Source organism: Primulina eburnea, unplaced genomic scaffold, assembly GCF_022965805.1.
Source record: "Primulina eburnea isolate SZY01 unplaced genomic scaffold, ASM2296580v1 ctg567_ERROPOS1600000+, whole genome shotgun sequence".
NCBI lineage: Eukaryota > Viridiplantae > Streptophyta > Magnoliopsida > Lamiales > Gesneriaceae > Primulina > Primulina eburnea.
The window spans coordinates 340,084-362,798 of NW_027331355.1; the positions used below are offsets into that span (position 1 = coordinate 340,084).

Genomic DNA, 22,715 nt, shown 5'->3' on the forward strand with positions numbered 1-22,715 from the left:
CCTCCAAGATGAGCAGATGTTGAAACAGATCCCATTAACCCAATATTACATCCCCCATATACCAAGTGAATTTTTCTCTCAGCCAATATCTTTCCAAATTTATTCGATGCTTCTACAAATACTTCATTTTTTCCAGAACTCGACCCACAAAATACACAAATATTTTTCAATGTTTGTATAGAAGATCCAACCATGTTTTTACTTTCTTTTTGGTCTGCGAAAATAGAGAGAAAGATGAGAGATTTTATAGGAGTAATATGTTATCATGACAAAACTATGGGTCATAGCTGTAAGCAGAATAAACAGTAAAAATAATAATGACACACATGCATATAAACAGTAGTGTGATTGTGGCTCACAATTTTCCTCTGGTTTTACGTCCAGAAACGACTTCAACGCCTTCTATGAGCCGAGGATATGCTTCCCATCCAATTTTCTTATAAATTGGCAAACAAGGTATTTTTTAGTCGGATTCCCAAGACTATGACGCTCATCTTGAAATTGTTTCCATAAACGGAGAAGTTCAATATGCACATGTCCACTAGAATGCGTCTCAAGAGTCAATAAGATGTTATCAAAAGACTCCTTAATCAGCTCATTCTTAATGAAACCAATTTTATCTTCTCTGTTATCGGAAACACATCCCAAAGATCTGCATCGTTTGTCACAAGTCCATATTGCACACTTATGACAAACCCCTAACCTTTTTGTAACGCCCCAGATTCGATGACTGTCCTCACTGTATCAAGACTGGTCTTTTCAGCGTGCTTATATCCTCACTCACACGCACCCTGGGAAACTTCCCAGGAGGTCACCCATCCCAAAATTTCCCCAAGTTAAGCACGCTTAACTTTAGAGTTCTTATGTGATGAGCTACCGAAAAGAAGATGCACCTTCGTGATATGAGTAGTACAAATCAAATCTTTTAAGCCCTCTTCAACTGTACAGTCCATTACATTGAACAGTCTCGGAATCCCTCTCATTCCCGTGTGGGTCGGTTCCTTCATGTTCCCCCCACCTAGAAGCCTGCCAGGAGCCGCTCATTGTCCGTGCAATTGATGGCACCGGCGATCACCCCCCGGCCTCTTCGGCCCCGGGCCTCACATGCCCACCAGCTTCCGCTTGGTTCGTCCCCTAACCACACCGTACTAAGAGAGAACCTGGCTCTGATATCAACTGTAAAGGCCCGAAAATCCTTACTTGAAAATTTGCGGAAATAAAAAAAATTCTTTTTTTTAAAAGAACTTAAATGGCCTCATTCATAAAATCGACTGATGAATCAAATTCAATGTTTAAAATAATAGCAGCGGAAAAATAAAGTTTGCCAACAACAACAATTTAAAATTTATCCAACGACTGATAAAATTGTTTGCGGAATGATAACAACTGCTGCACTGAGGTCCTCGGGTGCCACTACTGCTGACCCAAGCTGGTGAGCCTAAAGACTCAGCATGCATATATTGCAGGTAACGAGTAAAATCTGAAGTAAAATATGCATGTGATAAAATATCATGTCATGAGGCATGCTGAAAATAATCTGTACTGAGCAATTATGATACGTGCATAACTGAACTGAAAATCACAGTAAAAATATTTGCTCCTTGGAGCCCTGCACTGAAATAATTGGTAAAATTTTCTGTTGAGATTATGGTCTACGCCTGTGGCCCCTGCACTAAGCTGAACTGATCGGTAACTGGATACCGGGGAGTCTGAAACTGAACTGAGCTGGCCGGTCACTGGCGACCGGGTGGTACCAAACTGAACTGAGCGGTCACTGGCGACCGTAAAAAATAATACTCCCACATAGTGAATGAACCACGAGCCATATCCCATAAATATAAAAAAAATCATTTTCTATTTAATGCACGTAAAATAATTAACTGGCATAATGAAAATTCCTATATATTTTACCAACTGGATTGGATTGGATCGTCCCCAGGCTCGCTGCAACCTAACGGTGTCATGAAAATATGCAATATATTTTTCTTGACCAAACTATGCAATTAAGTTTGAAAATGCGACAATCACGTCTAACGTCTTCGTATTTAATCATGACCCCGAACCAACCCGAACCAACACTGAACCAACGTGACGTCATGATTAAAATACGCCTAAAATTATGAATTTATGCTCCTAATATGATGAGGGTCGAAATCTAGGTGAATGGAGGCCAAAACATGAAACGCTCTTTCGAGAGTCAATTTGGCACATCGCACCATAAATTTCTCGTACGACCTCAAAAATGATCCAAATCACGAACGGTCAAAAACATGACCTTCCCAACTCGATGAGGCACTATCTAGTCCAAGGTCATAGGCTAAAAGCCAACCAAGAACTCAAACGAGCCTTCGCACCGACACAACAACTTGCTGTCCAAAAACAGCAGCTGTACATGTGCTTTTCTTGTGTCGTTTTCGAGTCCGCCGGCCATTGGGGCTTGCACCACTGACCAGAGACCCTTGCCAACATCCAAAGGAAGGAGTCGAACCATGGCTAAGGGCACAAGACCAGCCACAATTCGCACCATACCAGAAACAAGACTACACACCTAGCCGAGGAAGAAAATCTGCGCGCTTAGGGTGTTTGGTTCCGCTTGCTGTCTCGTGTCGTTCCAGTGACCATTTCATTGACCATGGCACGATCTAGACATCTAGGGGCAAGGTGTAAACCGTGGCTAAGGGCCCTAGGCCAACCAAGATTCACACCACGCCACAACAAAACGACTACACTTGCTGTCAAATGAAGGGGCCGAAAGGGGAGGGGGGGCTGTTCTGATGTTTTGATTAAAAACCGGGGAACCATGGACCAAGCCACCAAAAAGGGCGACTTAGTCACGTCTTAGACATGCTAGGGAAGCAATCTAACCATGGCTATAGGCCCTTAGGGCAGCCCAGATCAGATCCCTTTCCCATGACAGCAGAACAGATTTTTCGAACACAACTCTGTACCTACGGGTTGCTTGCTGTCATATCGTTTTTCCAGCAAGCATGGGGGCTGAAAGAATGGACCATCATGGTCCTAATGCATCCTACTACATGTCTATAAGTCGCCTTGGGAGCCTGGAGTCGATCCAATACCTGAAACTCACAAACCAAAAGAAACCGTGAAATGCATCTTAAAATCGAAAATTCTGCATATGTAAGTTTCTGAAATTTGCTGATATAATTCAGTTATAGCATGATGAAATCTGATCATGTACTGAAAAATACTTGATAATATGACTTGATTGAGGTTTAGAAAAAGTATATACATGCCTTGGATTTTTCGTTTGAAAGAAACGAACGAAACAAAGACGACGCGACGCGGAGGAGTGGAGCGCTTTCTTCTCTTTCCTTCTACTCGATTTCTCTCCCTTTCTTTCTAGCTAAGACTCAAGATTTTTCTCTCTGGTTTAGGCTCTGGAAATCTCGAAATTAAAGAGGGGAGAATGGTTGGGAGAGTGAGGGAGAGATCCACTAAAAATGGGATACAAATGCAAGATCAAGTCTCCACTATTTTGAAATTTGAATTTTTGTTGGGTATCAAATGATTTGTTGGGGAGATAATGCATGGGATGGCCGATTATTCTAGCTAGAATAGGGTAGGATAATGCTTGTTAGATAATTAAATGGTGCTCCCAAAAAATCCAAGAATTAATCCACTAATTAAATTCAAAGAAAAGATAAAAAGGGGATAAGGAAAATGAATTGTCTACTAACCAAGGTTTGGCCGATAATTTAACAAATAAATGGAGGGGAATTATTTCCTAACTAGTAAATTTATAATCCTTAAAAGCTTTACTTATCCCTTAATTAATTTAGTGAACTAACCCCATAATTAAGGAACTTAATTAAATTTATTTTTCTACTTACCTCAAGTAATCTAAATAATTCCTTAAACTTCTTTTTAACTTAAATTAACTTACTTTCTAGCTAAATAAAATCCTGGATATATTTTCTGAAATCTTAAATTTATCTCTAAACTCCAACTCCGGTCCGGCCTCACTGAAATAACTGAAAGAATAAAATTAAACTGCTGGCTAAAAATAATTAACTTCAAATAAAAGAATTTAAAAAAATCATGCAATGAAGTAAATTAAATTTAAAATACTAGAATTATGCATGGCTTATACGTAGACTGATTTATGGGTTCTACAATCCTTCCCCCCTTAAAAGAAATTTTGTCCTCGAAATTAAAACTCACCGAATAACTCTGGGTAACGATCTCTCATCTCCGGCTCAGACTCCCACGTAGCTTCCTCCTCAGAATGGTTGAGCCATTTGACTTTGACTCGCTTAACCAGCTTGTTCCGAAGCTTCTTCTCCTGCCGGTCTAGGATCTGCACTGGTCTCTCCTCATAAGATAAGTTCGGAGTAAGCTGCAACGGCTCAAAGTTCAGCACATGCGAAGGATTCGCCATATACTTCCTCAGCATGGAAACGTGGAACACATTGTGTACTCCGGCCAGATTCGACGGAAGAGCCACACGATACGCTAACGTCCCAACTCTGTCGAGGATCTCAAACGGTCCAATGAATCTCGGACTGAGCTTCCCTTTCTTGCCAAATCTCATGACACCCTTCATAGGTGCCACTTTCACAAAGACATGATCGCCCACTGCAAACTCTAAATCTCTCCTCCGCTGATTGGCATAACTCTTCTGTCGGCTCTGAGCGGTCCTCATCCTATCACGGATCTTGACTACTACATCTGCTGCCTGCTGAACAATCTCGGGACCCAACTCTGCTCTCTCTCCTACTTCATCCCAATGAACAGGAGATCTGCACTTGCGGCCATACAAAGCTTCATACGGTGCCATACCAATAGAAGACTGGAAGCTGTTGTTATAGGTGAACTCTACCAATGGCAAGTTCGCCTCCCAACTCCCAGAAAAATCAATGACGCAAGCACGAAGAAGATCCTCCAAGATCTGAATAACTCGCTCCGACTGCCCATCTGTCTGCTGATGGAAAGCTGTGCTAAACAGCAACTTCGTACCCATGGTCGAATGCAAACTCTTCCAAAAGGAGGAAGTGAATCTAGGGTCTCTGTCAGATACGATCGAAACTGGAATACCATGAAGTCGGACTATCTCCCGGTTATACAACTCTGCATACTGAACCATGGTAAAAGTCGTCTTAATAGGCAAGAAGTGCGCTGATTTGGTAAGACGATCTACAATCACCCAGATGGCATTCGATCCTCTGGCTGACTTCGGTAAACCGGTCACAAAATCCATGGTAATGTTCTCCCACTTCCACTCGAGAATAGGAAGAGGCTTGAGCAAACCTGCTGGTCTCTAATGCTCGGCCTTCACTAACTGGCAAGTCAGGCACTCGGACACGAAACGCCTGATGTACTTCTTCATCCCAGGCCACCAGTACAATAGCTGCAGATCCATCTTCGTACTCCCAGGGTGAATAGAGTACGGCGACATATGGGCCTCTGATAAGATGTCTGCTCGGATAGAATCACTGCTAGGAACCCATATCCTGTCTCGGTATCTCGCAATACCGTCTCTAACTGTATACAAGACACTGCCCTTGGCTTCATCTCTCTTCTTCCACTGTGCCAGTTGCTCATCTGCTGACTGACCACTGCGAATACGGTCAAGAAGAGAGGACTGAATGGTCAAGGTAGATAGACGAGGAACTCTACCTCGAGGATAAGTCTCGAGATCAAACCTCTGCATCTCAGTCTGAAGAGGTCTCTGAATCGTCAAGTGAGCCATCACTGCGACATTTCTGCTCAGTGCATCTGCAACTACATTAGCCTTACCCGGTGGTAGCTAATGTCACAGTCGTAATCTTTCACAAGCTCCAACCAACGCCTCTGACGCATGTTCAGCTCCTTCTGCGTAAAGAAATACTTGAGGCTCTTGTGGTCGGTAAAGATCTGGCATTTCTCTCCATACAAATAATGCCTCCAAATATTCAAGGCAAAAACTACGGCGGCCAACTCTAGATCATGGGTAGGGTAATTCTTCTCGTGGGTTTTCAGCTGTCGAGACGCATATGCTATCACCTTCCCATGTTGCATCAAAACTGCACCTAAACCGAGCTTCGAAGCGTCGGTATAAAGGACAAACTCGCCGGGCCCTGCTGGTGTGGCAAAAAATGGTGCTGAAATAAGAGCTTGCTTCAAAGTATCGAAGCTCTTCTGACAGTCATCGCTCTACACAAACTTCACATTTTTCTTGGTCAGTGCTGTGAGTGGAACGGCAATGGAGGAGAATCCCTGAATGAATTTTCTGTAATATCCTGCTAGCCCAAGGAAACTGCGGATCTCGGATGCATTCTGCGGCAAAACCCAATCTCTGACTGCAGTGACTTTCGCTGGGTCTACCTCAATGCCACTGCTAGAAACAATGTGACCTAAGAACGCCACCTTCTCTAACCAGAATTTGCACTTAATGAACTTTGCGAATAACTTGTGCTTCTGCAAGGTTTGCAGCACTGTGGTCAGATGTCTGCTGTGATCCTCCTGATTCTTGGAGTAGACGAGAATGTCGTCTATGAACACTATCACAAACTGATCGAGGTACGGCTGAAATACGCGATTCATGAGATCCATGAAGATCGCTGGCGCATTCGTCATACCGAACGGCATCACAAGGAACTCGTAGTGACCATAACGAGTCCTGAAAGCAGTCTTGGAAACATCAGCATCTCTCACCCTCAACTGGTGATAACCGGAACGTAGATCAATCTTGGAGAAAATCGAAGCTCCCTGCAATTGGTCAAACAGATCCTCAATCCTGGGAAGTGGGTACTTGTTCTTCACTGTAACCCTGTTCAACTCCCGGTAGTCAATGCAAAGCCTCATAGAGCCATCCTACTTCACAAATAAGACTGGCACGCCCCATGGAGAAAAGCTCGGGCGAATGAACTCCTTGTCGAGAAGCTCCTGAATCTGTTTCTTAAGCTCTGCCATCTCTGTCGGTGCTAGTCGGTACGGCGCTTTGGATATCGGAGCCGTACCTGGCATAAGCTCGATGGAAAACTCCACCTCTCTCTCGGGTGGTATGCCAGAGACGTCTTCGGGAAAAACGTCTAAGAAATCTCTGACAATCGGAACATCTGAGGCTGACTGGCTGGGTTCCTCGGGGACAGATAAAAAGGTCGCTAGAAATGCCCGACACCCTCTATGCATGAGCTTCCTAGCCTGAACATATGGAATAATGCGCGGTAAAGGAAAGTACATGTCCGGCTCAAATAAGAATTGCTCCATTCCAGGCGGTCGGACAAGAACAGATCTCCGCTGGAAGTCTATCAACACTTTGTTCCTCAATAGTCAGTCCATCCCTAGGATGATGTCAAATTCTTGCATCGGTAGCACGATCAGATCCGCATAAACAAGGTTACCGTGCAGCTCCATATCTATATCTCAGATAACATTGGTAGCTGCCATCTCCTCGCCTGACGGCAACACTACTGAAAAGGCTATGTCTAGCCCAATGGTCTTGATCTTGAGAAAGTTTGCAAAGACCTCCGAAATAAACGAGTGAGTGGCCCCTGAATCTATCAAGGCCTTGGTAGCGGAACCAGATATAAAAATTCTCCCTGAAAGATCGGAACTCTAAGTTGAATCCCACTACAAGAACTAAACTTATAGTCATGCAAAGGTCAAGGTTCTTCTAGCTTAATTCCCCCAAAATAAATCTGAGTAGAGCATGCAATCCTATAACAGTTCTAACTTCAAAAATCTAAATCCCGATTCCCAAAACGCTGAAATTCGAATAATAACTCAATGCTTAAAGGTACCTGTCAACAACATAGTCTCTGGGTTTGTTTCCGCCGCATGGAGAGCAAAAACTCTGCCTTGAGTAGGCAGATGTCTCTGAGGGCATTGCAGCAACACGTGGTCTGGACTGCCACACTTAAAACACTTTCTTGAGCCAGCCATACACGCTCCAGGATGGCGGCGTGAGCACCTGGGACAGACTGGGTGCTCAAAAGTCCTCGGGGCTGGGCCCCCCTGCTGCTGCTGCGGCTGCTGGCCTCTGATTCTAGGCGGCCCATGAAATGGCCTCTTTTTTGTTGTTGATGCTGATGAGGAGGAGGGCGGTGTGGTACCTGGGCTGGGTGCTTGCCCTGGCGATCCCTCTCGATATCCCGCAGATCCTGCTCTGCGGCTAGGGCTTTGGAGACCGCAATCTCATAAGTAGCAGGGTCAGATACCCTAACATCCCAGCGCAAGATCGGCCGTAGGCCCACCAGGAAATGCATCAACTTAGCTCTGGCATCATTCGCTATCAGGGGCACAAAGTGGCAGCCCCTCTCAAACTTACGAATGAACTCCGTAACCGTCATATCTCCTTGCCTCAGACTCATAAACTCGGTGGTCAACCTGGTGCGAACTTCCTCCGCAAAATACTTGGAGTAGAAAACTTCCGTGAAGCGTGTCCATGAAAGTGTAGCCAAGGTCAAGGCTACCGACGCTCCTTCCCACCATAAGCGGGCGTCTCCAGTGAACAGATAGGTGGCGCATATGACTCTGTCGGCATCTCCCAGCTCCATAAATTCGAAGATGACCTCGAGGGATTTGATCCATCCCTCAGCAATCATGGGGTCAGACGTCCCAGAAAACTCCTTCGGACGCATCTTCATAAACCTCTCATAAACAGCCTCGGGCCCTGTCGGCCTGGCTGCGGCTGCAGCATTGTTCCCCGCAAACTGTGCGAAGAACTGCGTAATCCCAGCTAGCATCTGGGCATTCATGTCAGGTGGGGGTGGAGGTAGAGGTAGAGGTGGAGGAGGAGGAGGAGGTGTCTGCCTCTCTTGTCTCTGATCGTCATCGTAGTCTAGTGAGCCTAAAGACTCAGCATGCATATATCGCAGGTAACGAGTAAAATCTGAAGTAAAATATGCATGGGATAAAATATCATGTCATGAGGCATGCTGAAAATAATCTGTACTGAGCAATTATGATACGTGCATAATTGAACTGAAAATCACAGTAAAAATATTTGCTCCTTGGAGCCCTGCACTGAAATAACTGGAAGAATAAAATTAAACTGCTGGCTAAAAATAATTAACTTCAAATAAAAGCATTTAAAAAAATCATGCAATGAAGTCAATTAAATTTAAAATACTAGAATTATGCATGGCTTATACGTAGACTGATTTACAGGTTCTACACTTTTGGCCCTTCGTTTTTTCGCATAAGTGTTTTTTCCTAATCCAGGCAAATATCAAATGAGCAATGATTGTGGAACTTCTCCTCCTAATCGGACCTTAGCTTCTATTACAAGACGAATATCTTCTGGAATTCCTTTTTGCATTAACAATCTCAATCTTTCACACCTACCTGCATAAATATTTCTTAGAATATTTTCAGAAATAGAGAGAAAATATTTACAAATTTTTGAGAGATTTTCATCCATTTTGAAAAGAAAAGAAATGATTTTTTTATATTTTTGTATGGTAAACTGATTTAACCGACTATGAGAGTCACGGAGTACCGTTATCCGCCATTTAACCATGAAAATAAAAAGATTAAGGAAACCTGAAATTAAAACAAACAAAATTAAATGCAACATAAAAATTTAAGGATCAGAAAGGGAAATAAACTCTTCTTGAAATATTTCATTTTCTAAAAATGGTTAAGCTTTTGTTCATTCACTTTAAAAACATCACCATTTTTAGGATTTTCAATATCCACAGCTCCATAAGGATACACATGCTTTACAACATATGGGCCTGTCCATCTTGATCGTAATTTTCCTGGGAATATGTGAAGTCGAGAATTATAAAGCAAAACTTTTTTTACCAATCTCAAAAGATTTTCTAAGAATTGTTTTATCATGAAATGATTTGATTTTTGCTTTATAAATCGTTGAATTTTCATACGCATAATTTCTGAGTTCATCAAGTTCATTAAGTTGCAATTTACGCAATTTGTTGCAATCATCCATGCTTGAATTAAAAGTTTTGATCGCGCAATAAGCTTTATGTTCCAATGCCACAGGCAAATGGCAATGTTTTTTCCGTAAACCAACCTATAGGGAGGCATATTCAATGATGTTTTAAAAGATGTTCGATATGCCCAAAGTGCATCATTAAGTCGCAGAGATCAATCTTTTCTATTTGAGTTAACAGTTTTTTCCAAAATTTTCTTTATCTCCCTATTAGCTGATTCAACTTGTCCATTTGTTTGAGGCTGATAAGGAGTAGTTACTTTGTGAGTAATACAATATTTTTTCATGAACGAAGCAAATGATTTATTAACAAAGTGAGTTCCCCCATCACTTATCATGGCTCGAGAAATTCCAAATCTACTAAAAATATTTTCTTTCAAAAATTTGATGACGATTTTATGATCATTTGTTCGACATGGAATTGCCTCTATCCATTTGGAAACATAATCAACTGCAACTAAAATATACAAGTATCCAAACGACGGTGAAAAAGGTCCCATAAAATCAATTCCCCAACAGTCAAAGATTTCAATTTCAATGATAAGATTCAAATGCATCATGTTTCTTTTTGAAATCTCACACAATTTTTGACAATTTTCACAGATCTTGCAGATTTCGTAGGTGTATTTAAACAAATTGGGCCAATAAAATCCACACTGCAAAATTTTTGCAGCCGTTTTCTTTGAAGAAAAATGTCCTCCGCATGCTTCTGAATGAAAAAATTTAATGACTCTACTTACCTCATTGTCGGGTATGCAACGTCGAAAAATTTGATCTGGACAATACTTGAACAGATACGGATCATCCCAATAAAAGTTTTTTACCTCATTCAAAAATTTTCTTTTATCTTGAGAACTCTATTGCGGTGGCATTTTTCCTGTCACAAGAAAATTTACTATGTTAGCAAACCAAGGTGTAGTAGTAACTGAAAATAGATGTTCATCAAGAAAATTATCGTTAATTGGTGTCATTTGCCAAGATGATCCTGTTACTAGTCTCGATAAATGATTGGCTACGAAATTCTCGGTTCCTTTTTTATCTTTGATCACAATGTCAAATTCTTGGAGCAACAAAATCCATCGTATCAGTCGTGGCTTTGCATCCTGTTTGGTTAACAAATATCTAATATCAGAATGATAAGTAAACACAATAGTCGTTGATCCAATCAAATAAGAACGAAATTTATCTAATGCAAATATTACAGCAAGTAGTTCTTTTTCAGTTGTGGAGTAATTCATTTGAGCATTGTTTAAAGTTCTACTTGCAGAATATATCACGTAAGGCTTACCGTTTCTTCTTTGACCCAGTACTGCACCGACTGCATAATCACTCGCACACACATGATTTCAAATGGTAAAGATCAATCAGGAGGTTGCATGATAGGAGCTGATGTTAAATGTCGAATGATTTTATCAAAAGCATTTTGATATTCTTGAGTCCACTCAAATGCAGTGTCTTTTGTTAAGAGGTTACAAATGGGTTTAGAGATTGAACTAAAGTCCTTTATAAACCTCCTATAAAATCCAGCATGTCCCAAAAATGAGCGAATTTCTTTAATGGTTTTCAGAGGGGGTAAATTGGAAATGACATCAACTTTAGCTTTATCAACTTAAATTCCATGAGATGACACGACATGTCCCAGAAAAATCCCAGAAGTAATCATGTAATGACATTTTTCTCAATTTAAAATATGACCTTTTTCCTCGCATCTTTTTAAAATTTTTTCCAAATTTCAAGACAATTATCAAATTTATTCCCAAAAACAGTTAAATCATCCATGAAAATCTCCAAACAATTTTCAACTATGTCGCTAAAAATGCTTAGCATACATCTTTGAAATGTTGCTGGGGCATTGCATAATCCAAATGACATCCTTCTAAATGCAAATGTTCCAAAAGGACATGTGAATGTAGTTTTATTTTGATCTTCGAGTGCAATGAGAATTTGATAATAACCTGGATATCCATCAAGAAAACAGTAGTATGGATTACCTGCTACTCTTTCTAAAATTTGATCCAAAAATGGTAATTGAAATGATCTTTTCTAGTGGCGTCATTTAATTTTCTATAATCAATACACATCCGCCAACTAGATGGGACTCGACTTGTTAACAATTCACATTTTTCATTTTTTATCACTGTGATGCCAGATTTTTTGGAACTATTTGTGTTGGGCTTTGTAATGCACGAGATTTTGATTTTATTAATCTAAGATTATTGAGTTTGAATTGATGTGATTATAGCTGGGCCATTCCGAGACCAGATTGGGCAAAGCATATGAATTGTATAAGTTTTGGGACAGAACTATTGGCGCCTGAGCGGTAGAAAGTGACCGCCCGAGCGCCAATGTTCGATAAGGTATGTTGCGGGCAAAAGATGTGGCGCCCGGGAGGTAGTTTTTGACCGCCCGAGCGCCAATGATTAAGGGTGAGGACAGAGCCTCTCGCGCCCGGGCGGTAGGTTTTAAGAAACAGATACGATTCATATATAGTGCTCTTGACATAGTAGACATCATAGAATCGAAGTCAGATTAAGAAACAGATATCATATAGAATTGTTATGATTTTAAGAATGGAATTGATTAGAATTGATGCCAGATTTGTACGGTGGTTGATTATAAGCTATTGGAATTAGTATATACTGGTGTGGTATCATCGGTATCGAAGGATTGTACTGTTGTACTGTCGGAATTTGATAAGACAGAGATGTCTTGATTTGAATAGAATATTGATACAGTATATTTATATTGTCATTGCCAGATTGAACATTGACAGACTTTGAGTCGAGACTTCGATTGTATCAGAACGACAGAACGAAAGATATAAATAAATGTTGATTCAGGATTGCACAACTCGAGTGAGTTTTGGCTTGAGTTTCTCAAAATCACATACTTTATTTCATTGCATTGATATTTGCAAATTATCAGATTGATATGTTTAGTCTATTGAATTATAGCAGAGCATGAGTTCGAGTCTAGGGCAGATCAGCCTAGCTAGGGCAGAACCGCCAAGTCTTTGGCAGAACCGCTAAGACCCTAGACTTGTGGTATATCGATGAGCTTAGAAGTAGATCGACTTCTATTGTAGATATTCGATATAGAATGCCAAAGTCTAAATTAGATCGGGATCCCTAGATTAGAAATGAGTTGAGATGAGATGACGAGTCATTGTTTATATTGGGATAATATTCTCACCGGAGTTATCCGGCTGTTGTCGTGTTTGTATGTGTGCATGGCAACAGGTGGGACATGTTCAGGGTCACAAAAGTGAAGAAAGATCGAGATTAGAGTGGAGACTACAGACTTGGACTAGAGATAGGGTTTAAACTATTGTTATATAGTTGTTAAACCTTAGTGGAGACAGATTGTATATAGTGCAAGACTGGTACTTTTAATACTGACATGTATATTCAGATGTATGCCAGTACGTTTCGCCTTTGATAATGTACTTTAAAAAAAAACTTTTATACCCTGTTTATTATAATTAATTAAATTAGTCCCAATGACGATTAAGAAGATGATTAGCGTCCGGGTCCCCACAACAGGTGGTATCAGAGCGATAGATCCTTTAGATTGAGATAGAAGAGGCTAGTGAGCGGGGTAGATTGAGGTTTTCTTTCCTACTTTTGAATGCTAGCATGTCTTACTGCTTTAATACATGTTACTTCCTTATCTGATTTGATATAGTAATATGTTTTATTGAGAATGGATCAGCACCGATTCTAGATCAGCAGTAAGATGATTAGAGGAGGGCTGAAGCTGGTTATTGTATTTGGGTTACTAATCCTGTTGATAACCAGATATGCCTCCCAGACGAATCCCAGAATAGGGCAGTACTTCAAATCCTCCGATGGATGTCACAGCCACTCCAATGGAGACACTCTTGAAAAGATTTCAGCCATTTCATCCACCAACTTTGAAGGGAATGGAGACTTCCGTGGATTGTGAGAATTGGCTGGATGATATTGAAATGTTATTTGAGTCTTTGGAATGTACTGATGAGCGGAAAGTGAAACTGATAGGACACCAGTTACACGACATTGTAAAGAACTGGTGGATTACAACGAAGAGGGCATTGGAACACCGAGGTACGACCATTACCTGGAATGTGTTTAGAACTGAATTCTATCAGAGGTTCTTTCCAGTGTCGTATAGGAAGGACAAGGGAGCCGAGTTTGCAAACTTGAGACAGGGCCATCTTAACATTGAGGAATATGTGGCCAAGTTCTCTTCACTGTTGCGATTTGCTCCACATGTTGCTGAAAGCGAGGAAGCTACTGCAGATCAGTTCATCAATGGATTGAACCCTGATATTTTTACATTGTTGAACACAGGGCGACCGAATAACTTTACTGACGCCCTGGACAGAGCCAAAGGAGCAGAAGCCGGTCTTATGAGATAGAAAGGGGCTTCATTTGTGCCACCAGCACCGAGACCACAGCAACCACCTCCCAGATTTGAGGGTGGCAGCAGCAGTGATGGGAAGAAAGAATTTTTGAAAGCAAGAAGAAAGCAATTTAAGAAATCTGGCAGTAGTTCTTCTAGCTCCGGTGGTTCCCAACAGAGCCAGAGTTACACTGGAGTTTATTGTAGTACTTGCGGAGGCAGACATACCACTGAGCAATGCTAGGGAGTGACTGGTAGTTGCAATATTTGTAAATAGCCGGGACACTTTGCTAAAGTTTGTCCACAGAGAGGGTCCCAAAGATCCCAGGGAGCCGAGTCATCGAGATCAGCAGCACAGACTGAGTGACGATCAGCTGCCGTTCATACATTCCAGCTAGCGCCAGCTCAGTCACAGCAAAGGCCAGGAGGAAGCCAGACAGGTAGCCAGCCTCCTAAACAGCAGGCCAGAGTATTCGCTTTGACAGAGGAGCAGGCCCAAGAAGCACCAGATGACGTTGTGGCAGGTAACTGTTCTTTATGTGGTTAACCTGCTTATGTATTGATTGATACCGGTGCTTCACATACATTTATTTCTAAACGATTTGCATTAAGTCATGCATTGCCTGTAGAGTCTTTAGCTACTGTAGTGTCTGTCTCTTCTCCTTGGGGACAGGTTTGATATCCGTAAATTCTGTAAAACATTGTGTACTACAGTATGACGGGCATGAGATTGAATTATATTGCATCGTACTTGGGTTGTCCGATTTTGATTGTATTATCAATATTGATATACTGACCAAGTACAGAGCAACTGTTGATTGTTTCCACAAGATTGTGAGATTCAGACCAGATATGGCTGAAGAGTGAAAATTTTACGGTAAGGGTTCTAGATCGAGAATTCCTTTAGTATCCATATTATCTATGACTCGATTATTACAGAAAGGAGCAGAGGGATTCCTTGTCTATTCAGTAGATGTACTGAAGTCGAGTCCATCATTGGCAGAACTGCCAGTGGTATGTGAGTTTGCCGACGTCTTTCCAGATGAAATTCCGGGATTGCCTCCAGCCCGAGAGATAGACTTCAGCATTGAATTGATGTCAGGTACAATTCCAATTTCTAGAACTCCGTACAGAATGGAACCGATAGAATTAAAAGAGCTGAAAGATCAGTTGGAGGATCTACTGGCCAAGGGGTACATCAGACCGAGTGTGTCTCCTTGGGGTGCTCCAGTATTGTTTGTAAGAAAAAAAGACAGTTCGATGAGACTTTGTAACGATTACTGACAACTGAACAAGGCAACGATAAAGAATAAATATCCTTTGTCTCGTATTGATGATTTGTTTGACCAGTTGCAGGGTTCTTCGGTATATTCCAAGATCGATTTGAGATCTGGATATCATCAGCTGAGAGTCAGAGATTCTGATATCTCAAAGACAACATTCAGAACTAGGTATGGACAATATGAATTTATTGTCATGCCGTTTGGTCTGACGAATGCTCCATCTGTATTTATGGGATTAATGAATCGTGTATTTCAGAAATATCTTGATGATTTTGTAATCATATTCATTGACGATATATTGATTTATTCGAAGAATATGATTGAGCATGCAAAGCATTTAAGAACGGTGTTGTGAATTTTAAGAGCTGAGAAATTATATGCCAAACTATCAAAATGCGAGTTTTGGCTGAGACAGGTGATATTTCTGGGTCACATTATATCTAGAGATGGTATTTTTGTTGATCCCAGTAAAGTTGAAGCCATGATTTCTTGGCCAAGACCGACATCAGTAACCGAAATTAAAGTTTTATGGGTTTAGCAGGATATTACCGCCGTTTCATTAAAGATTTCTCGAGTATAGCTAAACCAATTCCTCAGTTGACTCAGAAGAATGCTCCATTTGTTTGGTCTGAAGAATGTGAGACCAGTTTTCTGGAGTTGAAAAAGAGATTGACCAGTGCCCCGGTGTTGACTATCCCATCCGGTACTGGTGATTTTGTGGTTTATCGCGACGCTTCGCACAGAGGGTTGGGATGTGTTCTGATGCAGCGAGGGCATGTTATTGCTTATGCCTCAAGACAGCTTAAACCACATGAGACCCGTTATCCAATTCATGACCCTGAATTGGTAGCCATTGTCTTTGCATTAAAGATATGATGACACTATCTTTACGGTGAGAATTTTGAGATATATTTTGATTATAAGAGTTTAAAATATCTGTTTTCACAATCTGAATTGAACATGAGACAGCGGAGATGGCTTGATTTGCTTAAGGACTTTGATTGTGAAATCAAATACTATCCAAGAAAGTATAATGCAGCAGCTGATGCACTAAGTCGAAAGGTATGTTCTTTATCCTTGTCGACGATCGGTATTTCAAATTTGATAGAAGACTGATGTTTGTCTGGATTAGCATTTGAAACAGATTATAGACCGTTGAGACTCTATACGATACAAGTGGAACCCGAGCTGATCTTAAGGATTAAGGCAGCTCAGAAAGTTGATCAGAATGTACAGAAATCAGTATCGATGGTCAGGACAGGGCATCGATCGGAGTATCAGGTACGTGATAACGTCTTGTATGTAAATAATCATCTGGTTGTGCCAAATGTTTCAGATTTGAAATGACAGATATTGTCAGAAGCGCATAACAGTCGATTCAGTATTCATCCTGGCGGCAGAAAGATGTACAAGGATTTGAAAAGACAGTTTTGGTGGAAACAGATGAAGACTGATATTGCAGAATTTGTTTCCAAATGCTTAAATTGCCAACAGATGAAAGCAGAGAGAAAGAAACCAGGAGGATTATTACAGAGTTTGTCTATTCCTGAATGGAAATGGGATCACATTTCCATGGATTTTGTGACGCAGCTACCGCGTTCCTCCAGAGGTTGTGATGCGATTTGGGTCGTGATTGATCGACTGACCAAATCCGCATGTTTTATTCCGTACAAGATAACATACAGGTTTGACCAGATGGCAGATATCTATGTCAGAGAAGTGTTCAGATTGCACGGAGTGCCGAAGTCAATTGTATCAGACCGTGATCCTCGATTTACTTCGCACTTCTGGAAGAGTTTGCAGCAGGCTCTCGGTACGAAGTTACATCTGAGTACCGCATATCATCCACAGACCGACGGACAGTCAGAGCGGACTATCCAAACACTGGAAGATATTCTGAGAGCAGTAGTGCTTGATTTTAGCATTAATTGGAAAGATGCATTGCCTCTTTATAAGTTTTCGTACAACAACAGCTATCAGACGAGTATTGAGATGACACCATTTGAAGCATTTTACGGAAAGAAGTGCAGATCCCCTCTGTATTGGGATGATATCTCTGAAGTTCTTGAGATTGGACCCGGAATGATCAGAGATATGACAGAAAAGTGAAGCTAATTCGAAGGAAAATGAAGGTTGCGCAAGACAGACAGGCCAAATATGCCAATGTTTGACGTAGACCGTTGGTATTTGAGGCAGGAGACCGAGTATTTTTAAAGATTTCACCTTTCAGAGGAGTAGTCAGATTTGGCAAGAAATGGAAACTGTCTCCACGATACATTGGGCCTTATGAGATTCTCGAGAAGATAGGAGATTGTGCCTATCGACTCGCTTTACCGCCTTCATTATCCGGGATACATGATGTCTTTCATGTATCGTTATTAAGGAAATACCTTCCTAATGTTTCACATGCTATTCAGCCAGACGAGGCCGATCTGGATGAGACGTTGAGCTATCGATTCAGATTATTGATCGTAAAGAAAAACAACTCAGAACGAAGACTATTCCACTTGTAAAAGTTCAATGGACTCGTCATGGCATTGAAGAAGCCACCTGAGAGACTGAATCAGATATGAGACAAGAATTCCCAGAGTTATTTGAATAATGTAAATTTCCTATACAGTTTCTGTATATACTCCTTATTGATACGATTGATTGCCTATGATTTCGGGGACGAAATCGTATCTTAGTGGGGGAGAAATGTAATTCCCGAGATTTTGATTTTATTAATCTAAGATTATTGATTTTGAACTGATGTAATTATAGCTGGGCCATTCCGAGACCAGATTGGCAAAGCATATGAATTGTATAAGTTTTGGGACAGAACTATTGGCGCCCGAGCGGTAGAAAGTGACTGCCCGAGCGCCAATGATTAAGGGTGAGGACAGAGCCTCTCGCGCCCGGGCGGCAGGTTTTAACCGCCCGAGCGCCGAGCAAACGCCTGAGCGGAAATTCTCGACCGCCCGAGCGCCGCCAGAATGTTGTGAAAAAGGATGACACGTATCATTAACATGCAACTGATATATATACAAGTATCATTCCTTCAAATTTGAAAACAAAGAAAGAAAAAGGAACGAGACAGGCTTGTAAATCCTTACGCCTTTATATTTCGATCCGTCCGTCCAAATTTAAATCCGAGTACGACACCGCGTTCCTAGCAACGACAGCTACTACAGGATGTAAGTTTCGTTACGTTTTATTAAGATTTGAAATTATACTATGTCCAGAATCAGATACGATTCATATATGCTCTTGACAAAGTAGACATCATAGAATCGAAGTCAGATTAAGAAATAGATATCATATGGAATTGTTATGATATTAAGAATTGAATTGATTAGAATTGATGTCAAATTTGTATGGTGGTTAATTATAAGCAATTGGAATTATTATATACTGGTGTGGTATCACCGGTATCGCAGGATTGTACTGTTGTACTGTCGGAATTTGATAAGACGGAGATGTCTTGATTTGAATAGAATATTGATACAGTATATTGATATTTTCATTGCTAGATTGAACATTGATAAACTTTGAGTCGAGACTTCGATTGTATCAGAACGACAGAACGAAAGGTATAAATAAATGTTGATTCGGGATTGCACAACTCGAGTGAGGTTTGACTTGAGTTTCCCAAAATCACATACTTTATTTCATTGCATTGATATTTGCAAATTATCAGATTGATATGTTTAGTCTATTGAAATATAGCAGAGCAAGAGTTCGAGTCTAGGGCAGATCTGCCTAGCTAGGGCAGAACCGCCAAGTCTTTGGCAGAACCGCTAAGACCCTAAACTTGTGGTATATCGATGAGCTTAGAAGTAAATCGACTTCTATTGTAGATATTCGATATAGAATGCCAAAGTATAAATTAGATCGGGATCCCTAGATTAGAAATGAGTTGAGATGAGATGACGAGTCATTGATTTAAATACATATTTGTATTGATTCATGTAGTCAGATTGGATAAATGTTCTGATGTTTGTTTGTGCTTTTATATATATGCTTTATATGATTGCATTGATACACTGTTTATACTGGGATTCTATTCTTACCTGAGTTATCCGGCTGTTGTCGTGTTTGCATGTGTGCATGGCAACAGGTGGGACAGGTTCAGGGTCACAGAGGTGAAGAAAGATCGAGATTAGAGTGGAGACTACGGACTTGGACTAGAGATAGGGTTTAAACACTTATTATATAGTTGTTAAACCTTAGTGGAGACTGATTGTATATAGTGCAAGATTGGTACTTTTAATACTGACATGTATATTCAGATGTATGCCATTACGTTCCGCCTTTGATAATGTACATTTTTAAAAAAACTTTTAGACCCTGTTTATTATAATTGATTAAATTAGTCCCAATAACGATTAAGAAGATGATGAGCGTCCGGGTCCCCACAGGCTTACCCACTTACTATTAGAAATAGGGTAGGTATCCCAACATCAAGTAGTTTGAGAACTTCGGTTTTCACAACATCTTTCATGTGTGGATTTAATCTCCTTTGTGGTTGTTGAGATGTTTTTGCATTTTCTTCTAAGTGAATATTGTGAGTGCAAATTAGTGGATTAATGCCCTTGAGATCTTTTAGTGTCCAACTAATTGCATTTTTATGTCTTTTAAGCATATCAACTAATTTACCTTCTTGATCACTTGCTAGTTTGGAAAAAATTACCAACGGATAGTTTCATCTTCTCCAAGAAATGCATACTTCAATTCTTCTGGCAAAGGTTTTAACTCCAATATGAGTGGTTCGTCTTTGTTATCATATTTTACATCAAATTCTTTCTTTGATCCTGGTAACGAGTGATACATGATAAAATCATCAAGATCAATTTCAATATTTTCTTTACAGTTTCAATTGAACAAATATTTAATTGATCACGAGTACTCCCTTCTTGAATGTTTTCTTCCACAAGAGTTTCAATAAGATTTTCATCTTCACTTTTATCTCCTTTTTCATGTGGTTTCTTACAAAGATTAAAAACATTGAGCCCCAAGGTCATGTTACCAAATGACAACTTCATTATTCCATTCCTGCAATTTATAAGAGCATTAGAAGAGTCTAAAAATGGACGACCCAGAATTACAGGAATTGCATTACAAGCTTCGATATGTTGTGTATCTAAAAATATGAAATCGACAGGATATACAAAGTTATCAACTTGGAACAACACGTCTTCTACCATACCTCTTGGCACTTTAACAGATCTATCGGCAAGTAAAAGTGTTACCGAAGTAGATTTTAACTCGCCTAGATTGAGTTCTTAATAAACTGAATATGAAAGTAAATTCACACTAGCTCCAAGATCAAGCAAGGCTTTTTTAATCTTTCGTTCTCCAATAATACATGAAATAGTAGGACAACCAGGGTCTTTTTATTTCAAAGTATTATTCTTTTGAATGATTGCACTTACTTGTTCGGCTAAAAATGATTTCTTTTTAACATTCAATTTTCTTTTCACAGTGCACAAGTCTTTCAAAAATTTGGCATATGATGGTACCTGTTTTATTGCATCTAATAAAAGAATATTAACTTTTACTTGTATAAAATATCATATATATACGAATTCAAATTTTATTTTTTTGTATTTTTCAATGCATGAGGGAATGGTGGTGACACTGTCTGTTGAACCTCCTCTTCGCAAGTTATGGGTACCACATCCTTACCCTTTGGAGTTGCTTTATCATCATCTTCACAAGGTTCAGGGATTTTTCCACAACCTTACCACTTCGAAGGGTAATAACTGATTTTACTTGATCCATCGGTTGAGTTCCAGAAGTTCCAGTTTGTGAATTATGATCCATGGGATTGGGCTGTGGTTGTGAAGTAAATTTACCTTTTTCATGAACATTAATTGCAGATGCAAATTTAGCGAGAGTATCTTTCAAATCTATCATGGTTTGAGCAGTTTGAGTATTGATAGACTCTTGCTTTGCAATGAAAGAATTCAATAAATCTTCCAAATTACTTTTAGGTGAAGGAACATAAGATGCATAATTTTGAAAATTTTGTTAATTTTGAAAATGTGGTTGCGGAAATTGTGCAACATTATCATTACTCCAACTAAAATTTGGATGATTTCGCCAACCTGGATTGTAATTTTGAGAAAATGGTTCAAAATTTGGCCTTTTGAAATTGTTCAAAACATTGACTTGTTCATGGAGACATTCTTTAAAAGAGGGCAAAGTGGGACAATCTTTTGTAGAATGATCACTTGTATCACAGATGTGAGACGCAATTTCTTGAATAGCTTTTAATTGACCATTTTTTTCAATTCAAGTGCCTCAACTTTTCTTGCCAAAGAGGTAAATCTAGCTTGGAGATCATGTTCATCTTTGAGGGTGTACATACCTCCACCAGATGTGGGAGATTGAATCTTGTTTGATGGTTCGATTATACCTATAGTGTCCCAATTTTGAGCATTTTCAGCTAATGAATCGAGATACTCAATTGCCTCATTTGAATCTTTATCTTCAAATGTTCCATTACACATAAATTCAACCATTTTCCTATCTTTAGGTGTTAAGCCTTCATAAAATTGAGAAACAACTCTCCAAATTTCAAAACCATGATGTGTTCAAAGATTAAGCAATTCTTTGTATCTATCCCAACACTGATAAAAAGTTTCTCCTTGTTTTTGAGTGAAAGTGATGATTTGCCTTTTGAAAGAATTTGTTCTATGAGATGGAAAAAACTTTTTCAAAAATTGTTGTTGCAATTCATCCCAAGTTCGAATGGATCCCGATGTAAGATTTTGTAGCCAAGTTTTAGCTTTATCTTTTAAATAAAAAGAAAAAAGCTTAAGTCGAATGGTGTTCATGCTACAATTTAGATCATTATATGTGTTGCACACTTCTTCAAACTCTCGTAAATGCATGTATGGATTTTCAGAATCTAAGCCATGAAAATTGGGTAAAAGTTGGATAATAACAGGCTTAAAATTGAAATGAGATGCATCAGGGGGAAAAGCTAGACATGAAGGTGCACTAGTACGTGTAGGATTCATGTGATCTCTAAGTGTTTTTAGTCTATCATGATCATGTTGAGATTGAATTTCATCTTCATTTTCTTGGATGGGTTCTTCCGCCATGTTTTGTAAAAATAAAAGGTTATTTCGAATGAGTCGACCACTAAGTCTACGTGATCAAAT

The 22,715-nt window shown here is 39.9% G+C and overlaps 1 pseudogene; it reads right to left on the reverse strand.

Moving 5' to 3' along the window:
* Positions 1-402: 402 nt before the first annotated feature.
* On the reverse strand, positions 403-22,070 carry LOC140821453 (uncharacterized; annotated as a pseudogene).
* Between the last annotated feature and the right edge of the window lie 645 nt (positions 22,071-22,715).